Below are 10,756 nucleotides of genomic sequence, written 5' to 3' on the forward strand. Positions count from 1 at the left end.
CTTATGCACATCCCTCTACTTTTGACCTTGCGGTTCCAGTTTCATTCATTTGCAAAGAGGGGCTTATCTGTTGGTCTTCAGAAGTAAAGATCATATCTTGAAGCAACAAGAACAGACAAAAAAACAAAAACAAAAACAAAAACAGACAAACAAACAAAAATACTTTAGCCTGAACTAAACTGCTTTTCTTCCAAATAAGTTTGATGTGAGGTAATCTCATTACTCTATAAGTGATCCCTTTCATTCTCAAAGCTCACATCAAATAGCAAGAAACATCTGTGAGCAGAGAGGAGAATAATTAGGGATCTAGAGAGAATTTCATAAACACAGCACAGCATTCAGCCTGTGCATCTCAAAGGCTCAGGAATTGTTCATTCAACAGAGTAATATCCTTTATTCAGTGTCATCCTTCCCACTCTTTCTGGAGAAATCACTGCTGTTAAGATGCTTAATCTCCTTTGAAATAGAGATATTGAAGCCAGGATCACAGTTAAAAGCAAAGATTGATAGTGCCTGTCAGAAAAATGAGGCATTTAAAAGTCAGGCAGTAAACAGGGCTACTTTGTGTGTGGCTCTGTTGTTCCGGGGCTGGAGGTGGTGGAGTAAGACACACCACAACCCCTCCTAAATCTTGTGCAGCTGTGTTTTCTATGCTGTTTTCATTCTTTTTAATAATTGAAATGAACTTTTAGTTTGTTTAAATTAGAGCATATATAATAATGATAAACCTTTTTCGAATACCTACATTTTCAGCAGCAAACACAATCAAAACAAGCGTGGATCAAACATGTAACTACTTGCTTTAAAAAATCATATTATCTACTATTCACTGCCCTATTTTGGCCATCATTGCCTTCACAGATAGACTTCTTTAAAGAAAGTTCCCATTCATTCACTCCAATTACTTGCTTTTCACTCATTCTTCAGTCTACTGCAACTGAGCTTCTGTGCCCCAAACCAAAATCCAAATGACGTTTGTCAAATACAACTGATGTTTCTAGACCCGGATGGGTACAGAATTGCACAAGAACTACACAGTTCAGGGAGTATTCTGGCTTCATATTCTCACTCCTCTTGCCACCTCCGACTTTAACACTGCCAGTCCTCTGGTAACTATCTTTCCATTCCCCTGATGATGCGTTTCTATGAGCTTATTCATAAATACAGGTAAGACAATCTGCTTTTCATCATTTGCCTTCTAATCACTTAAGATACTCAGGACATCAGTGTGTGTGTGTATCTACTTTATTCTTTCTAATGACTTTGGTGTGGATGCTTCATGAGGTATATATCACCTCTCTGTTGCTGATCAACAATTAAGTTGTTAACACTTCACCATTTTTAAACGTTTCAGTGAGCATTATTGAATAGGGCTGGTGAGGCATAGGTAATGCACAATTGCAGACACTGCCCAGTCCCAATAAAGTAAACTTTTCTCACCTACAACATCTAGGAATGTGCATCCATATTCCTTCCTGTGAATCATACTTCTTTGTTCTTGACTGTCTCATGGTGAAAAATATCTCCTACTCATGATTATTAGTGACATTGATCATCCTTTCATATATTTACTCACTATATTATAATGTTGTTTTCTACTTTTATAATCTTTCCAAAATTTCTTATAGCATGGTTTGTCAATCGTAGTGAGATTGATATTGGAGATTTTAATTTGAAGGACTTTAGTTGTTTGCCTTTTATGTTTTGCAAATATTTCTTACATTACATTGTTGAGTTTTGAAGATTTTAATGTTATACTGTGTTGGACATGAGTTTCTTAAATGTTATGTAATCATATCTTGCAGTCTTTCCTTTCATGATGCTTGGACTATGTGACTTGCTTCTGAAGGTCATAAAATATTACTTTGTAGGTTATTCTACTATTTTTCTAGTTCTTTTACCCATCAAGACATTACTTTTATATGTGTATAAGTATATATTTACACATCATATATATAAAATGTGTATATACATAAATATATATGAAATCAGCATTCTATTTTTTCTCCAGATGGAAAAACAAGATCCTAAACCATTTACTGAATTATTTATTATTGATTAGAGGTTTTTAATATTATCTTTATTTTAAAAATTAGCATGTCATAGGCCTATTTATGAACTTTCCATTTTTTGTGCTGTTTATTATGTCTGCATGAATACCATGTTATTTCAATTTTTGCAATTTAATACTTCATTTTCATAACTAGCAGAGTATGATCATCCTGCTATTGTTTTCCAATACTGATCGACTCCTTTAATGTTTTTGTTTTCAGTTTAATCTCACAGCACTCACAAAAGTTAACATGAAATAGATTAAGGACTTAAATATGAGACCTGAATCTGTAAAACTTTTAGAAGAAAAAAGCAGAGAGAAATGCTTCTTGAGATTGGTCTTGGCAGCAATTTTTTGGATATGACAATAAAAGCACAAGCAATGAAGGCAAAAATTAATAAGTGAGACTATATCAAATTAAAAAGATTTTGTACAGTAAAAGAAATAGTCAACAAAATGAAAAGGCAGCCCACAGAATGGGAGAAATTATTTGCAAACCAATCTACTTGATTAAGTGGTTAATATCCAAAATAATGAAGAATTCATACAACTCAATCCAAAAACAATCTGATTAACAAACGGATAGAACATCTGAATAGACATTTTTCCAAAGAAGACATACAACTGGTCAACAGGTGCATGAAAAAGTCCTCAACAGCACTAATCCTCAAGGAAATGCACAACAAAGCTACAGTGAGATACTATCTCCCCCTTGTTAGATTGACTGTCATCAAAAAGATGAGATAATAAGTGTTGGTAAGGATGTGAAGAGAACCCACATATCCTATTGGTGGGAACATAAATTGGTGCAGCCACTATGTAAAACAGTATAGGGATCCCTGGGTGGCGCAGTGGTTTGGCGCCTGCCTTTGGCCCAGGGCGCGATCCTGGAGACCTGGGATCGAATCCCACGTCGCGCTCCCAGTGCATGGAGCCTGCTTCTCCCTCTGCCTATGTCTCTGCCCCTCTCTCTCTCTCTCTCTCTCTCTGTGACTATCATAAATAAATAAAAATTAAAAAATAAAAAAAAATAAAAATAAAACAGTATAGACATTCCTCAAAAAAATAGAAATAGAACTACCATATGCTGCAGCAAGTCTTATTCTGGATTTCTATCCAAAGGAAACAAAAACAGGATCTCATAAAGAGGAGTTTGTAGTCCCATGTCCATTAGATCATTAGTCACAGTAGCCAAGACATGGAAACAACCTAAGTTTCTATTAATGGATGAAGGGATAAAGAAATTATGGTATATGTATGCAGTGGAGTATTATTCAGCCATGAGTAAGAAGGAAATTTTTCATTTGCAATAGCCTGGATGGACTTTGAAAAAATAAGTTAAGTAAGTCACACAAGGAACAACAAAGAGCAAATATACTCACATATATCGGATTAAAAAAAAAAAACAAGCTGTTGAGTTTAATAAGTTCTTTATAGATCAACAGCAAAGAAACAAGCAATCCAATCATGAAATGGGTAAAAGACAGGAACAGAAATCTCACAGAGGAAGACACAGACATGGCCAACAAGACATGAGGAAATACTCCGCATCACTCCCCATCAGGGAAATACAAATCAAAACCATAATGAGATACCACCTCACACCAGTGAGAATGGGGAAGATTAACAAGGCAGGAAACCACAAATGTTGGAGAGGATGTGGAGAGAGGGGAACCCTCTTGCACTGTTGGTGGGAATGTGAACTGGTGCAGCCACCCTGGAAAACTGTGTGGAGGCTCCTCAAAGAGTTAAAAATCAACCTGCCCTACGACCCAGCAGTTGCACTGCTGGGGATTTACCCAAAGATGCAGATGCAGTGAAACGCCGGGACACCTGCACCCCGATGTTTCTAGCAGCAATGTCCACAATAGCCAAACTGTGGAAGGAGCCTTGGTGTCCATCAGAAGATGAATGGATAAAGATGTGGTCTATGTATACAATGGAATATTCCTCAGCCATTAGAAACGACAAATACCCACCATTTGCTTCGATGTGGTTGGAACTGGAGGGTATGATGCTGAGTGAAATGAGTCAGTCGGAGAAGGACAAACCTTATATGGTCTCATTCATTTGGGGAATATAAGAAATAGAGAAAGGGAATAAAGGGGAAAGGAGAGAAAATGAGTGGGAAATATCAGAAAGGGAGACAGAACATGAGAGACTCCTAACTCTGGGAAAAGAATAAGGGGTGGTGGAAAGGGAGGTGGGTGGGTGGTGGGGGTGACTGGGTGACAGATGCTGAGGGGGGCACTTGATGGGATGAGCACTGAGTGTTATGGTATATTTTGGCAAATTGAACTAAATAAAAAAGAGCTCAAAAAAAAAAAAAGAAAAGAAAGAAAGAAGGAGAAAAAAAAAAACAAGCTTATAGAATGTTACAAATGTTCTCACTTATATGGGATTTTAAAAAGCCAAACTCATACACTGGGAATGGGAATATATTCATCAAAAGATCATTACAGTTATATGATGAATAATTCTGGTAACTTAATGTATAGTGTGGTGATTGTCATTAATAATATTTTACTAAATATTTTCTAAGAGAGTAGATCTTAAATATTCTCAGCATGCACACACACACATACACACACACACACACACACACAGGTAATTGTTTGATGTGATGGAGCTAATAGCTCCATAGTAATGTTACCATGGTAATTACTTTGCAATATATGTGTATCAAAGCAATACTTCGTACACCTTAAATTTATATAATATTATATGTCAGTTATATCCCAACAAAGCTAAGAAGAACCTTTTCCTCAGAAAAGAGAGATAGTGAAAGAAAGAAGGAGAGAGATTGGGAGAGCCATAAAACAAACTTCTGGATTTCTCTCAATTTGAAAGAAAATCTGTTTACTAACTGAATCTGAGATTTTGCTCAAGAAACAGGCTGTGCCTTTATTGAAACTCTCTTCTTCAGCTCAACATGTCAATAAGAAATGGCAATTAGATATTTCAAATTTACCAGGAATGGAGAGTACATTGGTCCCATAGAATGAACTAAAAAAAAAAAAAAAAAAAAAGTCATGGAAAAAATAAAGATAAATTTACTACTATAATAGTATGGAATAATATTTTGTTAGTTACAGTCATATAGACAATTATATATATATATATATATATATATATATATATATATATATATATTAATATAGCATTAATTTGCCATGCTGTATCTCAGTCATATGGCTGAGTTTTTCCATCTGATATTCATCAGAGGATTAGAATACTTCCATCTAAGTAGTCTGAGATGTTGAATTAGCTCCTATCTATTAACTGTTTTACTTATTGATTTCCCTCTCACTTTCATTCTGATTCAGTTTCTACACTTACTGCCTTTTAGGATGACCCAACTACCATTTCAGCAATGCTGTGACAACCTTATTTAAAGATATTTGCTTCCCATTCTCCTCCTTATTTTCCTATAGAAATGTGTGCTTCTCTAGGTCACAGGGAATCCTCAAGCCAGACCTAGGAAGCCTTTGCTACTAATGATTAATCTGCCAATGCAAATGCACCCTAGATGGAAGGATCATGGCCTTGTAAGTGGAGCCATTGCTCTCCTGTGCACTGAGAGCTCTAAGAAGGTGAGCATGGAGAAGGAGCAAGGTTTCTGGGGATCTGAGGTCTCTGCCTGGCTTGGGAAAAAGGGTCAAATAATTACTGGAATAAATTTAAAGGAAACTGATATTTCCTGCAAGAAAAATTGCTCTGTCAGCTACTCCCCTCATAATATTATTGGCTACCAGATTAAGGCTTAAAGGCTTATACAGTCCTTCGATTTGGGGAGCTTTCCCTCAATACGGCTTAGCTTATTTCCCACATCTGCATTTTCTAGGAATAAACAGCTCATCATGTTCTACTTCAGATGTCTGCATAGCCTGCCTGCATCCATACCGGATAACCATAACCAGATTTGCTAAATGGATAAAGAAGTCTTCTGGAAGGATTTCTGAAAGCATCAGATGAAAACATTTAAAGCCAACAGACTCAGTATACTAACGGGGATGTCAGTTCCTCCAACACCTCAGGGTATTCACACCCCTGAAGAAATTTGTAAATGTGACACACAGAAGCTCAAAGAGCATCCGATGCAATGAAAAAAAAAAAAAAAAAAAAAAAAAACCTTCTCTATCTCCCAAAAGCCAAATGGGTGAAGAAAGTCCACTTTACTTGCTCTGCTACACTTATATACACAAAGCAAGTGATGTTGCCAAATAGAGAATGACAGAGAAAAATATTCTTTAGTTTTATTACTTTACTTCATGATTCCATATACCGAGTTTTTATGGTAAAAGAGTTAGGAATGCATGAAGAGGGGATGGGGATGGGGATAAAAATCAGAAGCTTAACCATTATAGTGTCGGCTTCTGAGACTTGTTGTTCCACCAACCACCCTTTTCCACTTAGAGGTCACGGGAGACGAGGCACCCCGATTCTGAGAAAAGCTAGTCAGGTTTAGCTTCTTTCTTCTCACCACTGTGCACTAATTCTGCAAATTAGATAACAAAACAAGCTCTGTACTGACAGTCTACAGGCAAGCCAAACTGTTCCAGTTGAGGACCAAACAGACCAATCCCAAAAGGGATTGTTTTTCTTTTATCAACACGATGGGAAAGATTTATTACCATGTTGAAATAAATTGTTGAAAATCTATTTCTTAAGAAGTCTACAGTGATCTTTGTCAATCTGACTTCTGTGTGCACAAGAATGCAAAAATTCTGTACAGAGCTGACTATTAATAGAACAAACATGACTTGTTTCTTAAATTCTCCTTTAGCTTAACCTTGTTTTTTTTTTTTTTAACACAATTTGGATACTTGCCTTCAAGGATTGAGAAAATAAGCCGATGATTTCTTTCCACAGAAGTCTTGAAAGGTCTTCAATAGAGTTTAGCTTTCTAGTATGCCACTAATTAAAATTAACTCTGGGGATTCTTTAGAAAAGGTATTCTTAAATTATAGTGGTGCTACTACATGTTAGGGTTTGTTTATGTAGGTCTTAAATTTCTATAAAACATCACTCTTGCAAAATGTCAGTGTATTGATTATCTTCCCCAAAATGATACCATCCCTTTTTATTAGACCATGTCCAGGAGGCAATGAAAATTTATCTTATCTTATGTGACATTCAGAAAAACAGTCCTAGAAAACTAGGAGAAAAAAATCCAAGAGCTATTTAAAGCAATGGTATGTGACCTTAATCATCACTTACATCAGTTCTGCAACTAAACAAACATTTCTTGGTCCTAACTTTGGCTTTAGTTAATGAAATCACTGAAATTAGATTAAGATTAGCTACCATATCATATTCCTGTATCAGTTGGTACAGTTTCTTTTTAACCACTGGGCACTATCAATAAATGTTAGCTTATGTTAGTTGGGGAAAGCTGAAGAAAAATAATAATAATAAAAATAATGAAACAAAAATCAAAGAATGTTAAAGTATCAAGCATGATATGAATAATCAAAGTGACTTTATCTTTGCCTCTGTGTGTTTTACCAGAATTTCTGATGAGCTCCTCTTCGATGATGCTGGTAATCACAATGATGCAATAATAAAGGGAGTGAAGTGTTACCACTAAGATGTGGAGGAAAGGAATTAAACTCACCAAACTTAAGTTGGATCCTAGCCATCCCATGCACAACCTTATGCTAATATATCTGAAGTTTGAAATCAGAGACCAGTTACAGCAGAGGAAATCATTTTCTCCACCAATTCTCCATGCCTTAGCCTTGGCCTTAGCTGGCTTGCTTACTTAGCTTTTTTTTTTTTTCTTTTTATATCAGATTATATAGGAGTAGTTGTAAGTTTTGGACTCCTGTAATGAGTTGAATTGTGTTTACTTATAATTCATATAAACCTCAAGTGCTGACCTTATTTGGAAATGGGGTTATTGAAGATATAATTAGTGAAGGTGAACTTAGAGTAGACTAAGATTGGCTTCTAATCCTTATAAACAAGGGAAATTTGGACACAGAGACACATGCAGAGGAGAGAGCACCTGCAAACCTCTAGAAGCTTGGAGGAAGGTATGGAAAAGATTCTTCCTCACAGCCCTCAGGAGGATCCAAGCTTGCTGCCATCTTGATAGACTTCTAGGTTCCAGAACTGTGAGATGATACATCTCTGATGGTGAACCCACTTACTTTGTGGTGCCATGTTAAAGAAGCTCTAGAAAACTAGCAGGGCCCTCTAGATGTATATGCTCTGCATCACATTTCCCAAACTTGTCTGATCACCTGACTTATTTGTGCAACCTTAAAAATATAGATTCTGGTGGAAACATTCACAGCAGATTCCAATTCAGTATGTCTAGAGTGGGCCTGGAAATCTTTATAACAACAAATCAACAACCAAACTAAACAACTCTGGTCTTCGATTCTGCTACAGAGTTAGATTTGAGAATTTCTACTGCAGGAAACAGTATTAAGAAAAGTTTGCAAATGAAAAAAAAAAGTTCTTGTTTTTCTTTAATTTACTTGGTGAGATTAGAAAACATACATATATATATATGATATTATATATATGTAATTTTTTATTTCTAGGCCTTAATTATGTCTTTTGCAAAAGAGGAAGGTTGGCACTATACTGTAAAAGATAGAAATTTGTAGTCAGAGGTGCTCTCATTAATACTTCCTTCTTCTTTGATCGATAATAGGAATATGTGCAATGTTTTCAGAGACAACCATTGTTCAGTGGGTCGTGCTGGCTTTTCTGGGGTTTTTCTGCCTCCTGCCCCAAAACCCAGCCCTTCCTTAAAGCTGGGAGAGGGGGCCAGTTCCTGACTCTGAGCACTCTGAGGTCCAGGGGTAAGCCACCATGAGCAAATGGAAGGCACAGCAGCAGACACTCAATGGGGAAATCACTAATGTGCTCACAGAACTTGAAAACTGTGGGAAGACCATGAACCAGGCCATCCTCAAGTACAATGCTTACAGAAAAGCAGCATCCGTGATAGCAGAAAACCCATACAAAATAAAAAGTGGAGCAGAAGCTAAGAAATTGCCTGAAGTAGGAACAAAAAATTGCTGAAAAGATTGATGAATTTTTAGTGACTGGAAAATTGTGTAAGCTGGAAAAGATCAGCAGGGTGATACGAGTTCCTCTATCAATTTCCTGACTCAAGTTAGTGGCATTGGTCCATCTGCTGCAAGGAAGTTTGCAGATGAAGGAATTAAAACATTAGAAGATCTCAGAAAAAAAATGGAGATATGTTGAACCGTCATCAGTGAATTCGGCTGAAATATTTTGAGGAGTTTGAGAAAAGAATTCATCCTGAAGGAATGTTACAAATGTAAGAAATTATGCTAATGGAAGATTAAAAACTGGATTCTGAATTCATTGCTATGGTCTGTGGCAGTTTCCGAAGAGGTGCAGAGTCTGTTGGTGACATGGATGTTCTGACTCATCCAAACTTTACTTCTGAATCAACCAAATAGCCAAAGCTGTTACATCGTGTTGTGGAGCAGTTATAGAAGGTCCATTTTATTACAGATGCTCTGTCAAAAGGGGAAACAAAGTTCATTGGTGATTGCCAGCTTCCCAGTAAAAATGATGGAAAGGAGTATCCACACAGGAGAATTGATAGCAGGTTGCTACCCAAGGATCAATATTACCATGGTGTTCTCTATTTCACTAGGAGGATATTTTCAGTAAGAATATGAGTGCTCATCCCCTAGAAAAGGGCTTCCTGATTAATGAATACACAGTCCATCCCTGGTGAGCCACTGGAGTTGCTGGAGAACCTCTGCCATGAGTGGATCATGAGAAAGACATCTTTGGCTACATCCAGTGGAAATACCAAGAACCTAAGGATCAAAGTGGATAGGGTCTATTCTTCATCCCAGGCATAGCTCAACTCAATAGGAGTCTTACCTTATTTCTTAACCTTTGCTATGTAAGAGTCCCTGGTGTTTTTAAATGATTGTTTCTTCTTCTTGCTTTCGCTTACGCTGTAGTCAATAAGGCCTTTTGTACTATTAAAGAAAAAAAAAAAGGATATGCAGTGTTTCATCCATCATCATGCAAGTACCAGTGAATAACCATCATTTTACTTTGTAGGTCAGGTTCCCCATGAAACAGACTCTTAGCTGAAGTACAAGAGGCTTATTAGGGAATGAAGAAATCAGGATGGGCAGAGGGAGAGGTAGAACTTTCATGGAGTCCTCACAGGGCTCTCAGACAATCTGTAATGCAGGTGTATGACTTCTGAGATGTCTCAAATGGAAGTGAGGGGTCTTGGGCTGTGGACCTGCGTACCAGCCCATCTTTGCATGGGGATTGCTTTCAGAGAAGGTGCAGAGGCTGTGCATGAGGCAGCTCCCTTCAGTTGAGGGAAATTCCTGGCTAAGAACAAACCTGAGAGAGGTCAGCAGACAACAGTGTTGGTAGCTGGTGAAAGGAGTTTCTCAGTCCTAAAGAAGGGTGGTCCCTTGGAGGCTCCTCACAGCATCTGCTACAGTTTACCTCTTGTCCTGGTGGATGCTTCTGCCTCTGTATATTCACTCAGTCTGAGAATAGCCGCTCTACGATGTTGGTTGCTCTGCCTTTCTAGGCAATTTAAAGAAGAGAAAGGTGAGTTGGATGAACTAAATGGCCCTCAGCACTTGAAGCTTACAACCTGATACCTACTGTCTCTTCCTTCACTCTACAATCCAAAATCATGGGGCAAGGGGGTGGCTCAGTCAGTTAAGC

At 37.4% G+C, this 10,756-nt stretch overlaps 1 pseudogene; it reads left to right on the forward strand.

Annotated features, from left to right (window-relative positions):
- The first annotated feature begins 8,881 nt into the window (after positions 1–8,881).
- On the forward strand, positions 8,882–9,890 carry LOC121497754 (annotated as a pseudogene).
- The last annotated feature ends 866 nt before the right edge of the window (positions 9,891–10,756 follow it).

This window comes from Vulpes lagopus, chromosome 8 (assembly GCF_018345385.1).
Source record: "Vulpes lagopus strain Blue_001 chromosome 8, ASM1834538v1, whole genome shotgun sequence".
NCBI classification, from domain to species: domain Eukaryota; kingdom Metazoa; phylum Chordata; class Mammalia; order Carnivora; family Canidae; genus Vulpes; species Vulpes lagopus.